The sequence below is a fragment of the Elephantulus edwardii genome, unplaced genomic scaffold, assembly GCF_000299155.1.
Source record: "Elephantulus edwardii isolate Elephantulus edwardi_28Jun2011 unplaced genomic scaffold, EleEdw1.0 scaffold00008, whole genome shotgun sequence".
Classification (NCBI taxonomy): Eukaryota; Metazoa; Chordata; class Mammalia; order Macroscelidea; family Macroscelididae; genus Elephantulus; species Elephantulus edwardii.
In genome coordinates, this window is record NW_006399758.1 from 5,563 (window position 1) to 10,955 (window position 5,393).

Consider the following 5,393-nt stretch of genomic DNA (forward strand, 5'->3'; position numbering starts at 1 on the left):
TTAATCCTATTTCACAGAAGAGTTATTTATTAGGGTACTATCTTTCGTTACCTACAAAAGGATGTTGTAACTGTATCCATGTTTACTCTACCCTCTTTTTACTGATATAATAATAAATAAACACTACTGAAATGGGGGCGGGAATATACTAACATTGGGAGTACGGGTAAGGGGTGGTGCTGCACACGCAAAGGTATTTTGAGGCTCTAGAATGAGGGTCTGACACATGGCAGAGGCAAACACTCTACTTTCTCACTTGAAACTTCTTCCTCTTCTTCTGCTTGAGAAGCTCCTGCTTTCCTCTTTTAGGAGACAGTGAGAGTTGCAATTCACTCAAAACCAAGGGTTGTCTCACATGGACTCTAGGATCAGCCTCGGAGTGGGACCTCTTTACAGGACGTGCTTGGCTCTACTCTGACAGGAGCCCTGACCTTCATGATGGACACTTCTAGAGGCAGGTAGAGCACTCCTGGGAAGACCACAAGGCAACAGGCTTTGTGGAGATGCTAAGAGAAAGTCAAGGCTGGGGAGTTCCTCTTGCCCCCCTTTTGTTCACTGAGCCCTTTTCCTTTCACATTTGGTTCACTAAATGGAGATGTTTCTGTGAACATGAAGGCATCTGTGGTTCTCAGTCTAGAAGAAGGCTGATTGAAACCAAGCTGAGGAGAGGCTGATAGTTTAGCCCTAAAGTTTCTAACATATTGCTGTTGCCTCCATCTTCTGTGGCCTGAGACTCCATACAAAAGTCCTTCATTGGTGGCACATAATAACCTGGGATTATATCCAAATCCTCCTTCCCTTTCAATTCCAGGAGTCACTTCTCTACTAGCTGCAAGGAAGGAAAAGAGGCAGTTAGAGGCTCTTTTCAAGCTGTAACAACAGGTGGTGGAGTACTTGTTGGAGATCATGGTATTGGAGAAAGATTCTAGGAAGTCAGTTATGTATCTATGGTTACAGAACCCAACACTGCTGTTCTTCCAGCCCACTCTCTTGTGCCAGGGTCCCATTCCTTGAAACCTATTTACTTCTACACTCGGATTCGCTATACTTCTCCATGCTTATATACAGTCATGAGGGCTTCATATTCTGATTCTCCAACCCTCTCTCGCTTACCTGAGTGAGAGTGAGTCTCTCCTCTTCTTCCAGCTCTGGAATCAAGGAAAAGGGATCATCCTTTGGATTTTATGACAAAAGCATTTTTATGAATTGAGGGTGAATAACTGCTTCCACCTAATGAGAGAAAGAAGTTGGCGGTGAATTTCCTGGACAACAGGAAGCTGTGATCTGGAGGGTGTAGAAGGCAATGAGCAATCCCCTACATGGGTTTACACTCAGTATTGCATGAAGAAAGGAGCCCAGGGCCCCAACAAATGAATGGATAGAAAAATAATAGTACATTCACTCAATGGAATACTAACACAGCCCTGAAAACCCATGACTTGGTAAACTGTATGCAATGTGTGTGACCCTGGAAGAGATTGTGAAGAATGAATTATCACAGTCACAGTATGACAGGTAGTGCATAACACCAGTGTTATAGCATGAGTGGCATGGGCTGGGATTTGGAAGTGAATCAGGTAACATGGCATTGGCACAGATAAGAATACAGTGTTCAAAAAATGCATGAGTAGGCATAATGTATAATGACAAAAGTCCAGCCTTAGAAAGAGGGCCATTGCTAATTGGCCTAGTGATGTGAAAGGGAGAGGGGAGTGAGGAAATTGTGTAATAATCAATAAATGAAAATCCAATATTTCAGTAAACTTTCTCTAAAACTACAGTAAAATGAAGTGTGTTTTTTAAAAAGGAAGGAGAAAGGACACTTGATACATCACCTGTTATTTACCAGTCCTTTATTTTAAAACACCAGCGGTGCTATAGGACAAGTATAGAATATTCAGCATCTTTACTCTTGGCAGCTTTGGAATTCCATCTTTTTTACTACAGAGTCACTGCGCATCAGAATCTACACAATCACAGTGGAATTATTTCAATTATTTTAAAACGTCAACACCTGGATATTCACATTCAAATGCGATCCTACACATACACTCATCCCATACAACAACCATTAGTCAGGGGCTATAATACTCAAGTAAATGACAGGGTTGTGGGGTAAGCACCAGATCTTTGGTTATTGCCTGCTATACAAAGGCAAACTGGGGGCACAAGACCAAGACCCAGCTGACCTTGGTGACAAAATCTTCTTGTGAACACAGCTTGTCAATGTAGCTCAGGAGACCTGGGTCAGAATCAATTCCATTTCCTGCCTGGTCTTGGTTTTCTCGTTGGTGAAAGTTGTGTTGCTGCTGTTTCTCATCTAACCAGAGATACTGGGGCCCATTTGGTTGTGTTCTAGTGGGCTGTGCCAGATCATCACTGTTCCTTGAAATGAGCACTAGAAGAGTCAAGATAAAAACAAAGTAAATATGGGAGCAAAGTTCAGCTTTTTCTATTCAACTACATGTTGTAAGTGTAGGATTAGGAATATTCTAGGATGAATCCTGGAAGGTGAAATGGAAGAGTTCCAAGCCTTTGTGAAGCCATAAGAGATGTAATTTGAGATGATGAAACCATACATGCTCTCATTTAACTCTGTTTTCCAGACATACAGTCTATTAGATCTCCCACTGATCATCAAGAAGGGAAAGAGGAAGGAAATGTGTCCCCATCACAACTGGGTGTGTAATAAAGTGTAATTGAGAAACCAGACCCTTGGGGGGATCTTCAGATTGGAATATCCATTCCTTCCTCGTGAAAGTAACAGATGTGAAGGAAAAGACCTTCTCCAAACTTGACTCATGTCTACACAGCCCTTTGGAATTCTGCCTTCTCTCTCCTGTTGCAGTGTGGGCAGCCATACCTGGTTGTTTGCGAACATCAGTAGCTGAAGGTCCACGAGGATTTACTCTCATGGGAGCTGGAGGAGGCAATTGCATGAAGCCATGGTTTTGCTGCAGCATCTTCTCAGGCTGCATCTTCTCCTCTGATTCAAACTCCATGAACCTTTCAAGTTTGAGAGAAGCATAGCTCATTCTTAGAAGGCAGGACTCATTGGAACCTCAAAGCCAGGTGATTGAAGGATGTAGGGACACTTGAAATCAGTCACCTGCCAAGGTCCTAAATGAGATTATTTCTTAGTGTAAAGTACTTCTGCAGGCATGTTTGAGATGGAAAGATACCTTTAACGGACAATCTATCATTCTTTTTCCAGCTAACACACAATTCATCATAATTCATGAGGAAAAGAGTCAAAGATAAGAGTCATGTCTTCTTGGAACCGGCTCCAAAGCCCTGTCTTTAATTGCTTTTCCACACCCGTTCCATCTGATAGCATCATCCAGCAACACTGACACTGGCTATTCAGGTCTATGTGACGCTCACTAGGGCCCACTCTGGGACTCACTGCTATCAGCCTATCTTGACTGTCCATGAAACACCTAGAGGAGATGTGACAGCTTCAACCTGGGGGAGATGTGGTCAATGGAATGCAGAAGACAACTTGAAAGTGAACTTAGATCCCTGAACCAACACTTTGGCTTTCATCTCCTGGGCTACAAATCACAGAGACATCTGCCCCAGTATATCACCTTATACTGAAGCCTATAATTTATTTGGAACCCTGCTTTAACATCCTCAACATAGTCCTTGCAAATGCAAATATCAGACAGGGGTAAACTTTAGACTGAGGCAAATTAGAAAAGTCCAGGTGGCTTTAGACGTAACAGAAATTGTCTTTAAAGGGAGAAGAACATCAGAGTCTCTGTGCTACTACACACCTCATCTTCACAACATCTCCTCCCAGTTATGTATACAGAGTAAGAGAGAAATCACTCTCAGCCCACCCTCAGCATGGCCCCTCTCTTCAGACACAGGTCCAGAGTCCCATGAACTTACTTAGCTGCCATCTTATAGTAGATGAGATGGTCAGAGTTGCTTTGTTCCTTCCATTCGTGCACAGACCTGCACAGTCCCTCCTCCAGGCTCATGGTGGGCTTCAGTGTGGCCAATGATCACAGGACTGGACTATAAACCCGATAATGTCAGTAATATTCTGAAAATACATCTTATTTCCTCTTATTTACCCCACCCTTACTCACATCTTCCCGACCATCATCACTTACATTTTGCTACTTGTCCATGTGAATTCCTCCCTTCTGATATTTATCCTTAGATTGCTAGCATTTCTGCCTTTTGGATACCACTCACACACAGATCATCAGAACTATACTAAGACACAATTATGGGAGGGACAGCTTGAACAAAAGTATGTGTATGAGCCTTCTATATGATTGTTGATACAATGACTTGCGGAGTCCACATGCCAGGATCCAGTGTAGGGGTCTCAAGAATGAACTTTTAACTGATCTTCAATGATGGCTGTGGTGTACATGGTTTGTTCAGACTAATGCATTTGCTTGTACTTGAACCAGGACACAGCCATCAGAACAGAGTGAGGAATCACTGCATGGTGCAAATCAGGAAGGGTGTGCACCAAGGATGTGCCCTATCTCCATATCATTTCAATCTATAGGTAGAACAGATTATTTGGGAGACTGAGCCCTATAAGGAGAAGTGTGGCATCAAGATTGGAGGTAGAGTCATCAACAATCGGCCTTATGCATATGGCACAACCCTGCTTGCTGAAACTGAGAAGGACCTGAAGTGCTTGCTACAGAAGGTCAAGGACTGCAACCTTCAATATGGATTGAAGCCCAACATCAAGAGAAAAAAAAAATTTCACCACTGTGCCAATTGAGAGATGGTGAAAGAGATCGAGATTCTTTATACCTTCAGTTTGCTTGGCTCTGCAATCAACACTCTTAATACCAGCCACCAGGAAATTAAAAGACAAATTGCACTGGGAAAGTCTGCTGTTAGAGACCTCTCCAAGGTACCTAGGAGCAACGATGTCACTCTGGAGACTAAGGTGCACCCGATGCAGGCCATGGTCTTTGACATTACTTGCTATGCATCAAAGAGCTGAACAATGACTAGAGGATGTCTTTGAGCTTTGGTGCTAAAGAAGAGTATTGAATACACCATGGAATTCTAGGAGAGAGAACAAGTATGTCCAGGATAAGGTGAAGCCAGGGTGCTCCCTGGAGGCAAAGATTCTGAAGCTATGTCTGACATACTTTGAACACGTTGCAAGGCGGTATCAGTTCTTGGAGAGGGGCACCATGCTTTGGAGGGTGGAGGGTCAGCGCAGGAGAGGAAGACCTTCAATGAGATGGATTGATTCCATCACCGGGGTAATAGGGATAAGTATGTCAGAGACCAGGGTAGGAATAGCTGGTATACCAATTGAAGTATTTCAGATAACATATGTTGCCCTGGATGTGCTCACCAAGTTGTGCCAAGAAATCTGGAGAACAACCACTTGGCCAACT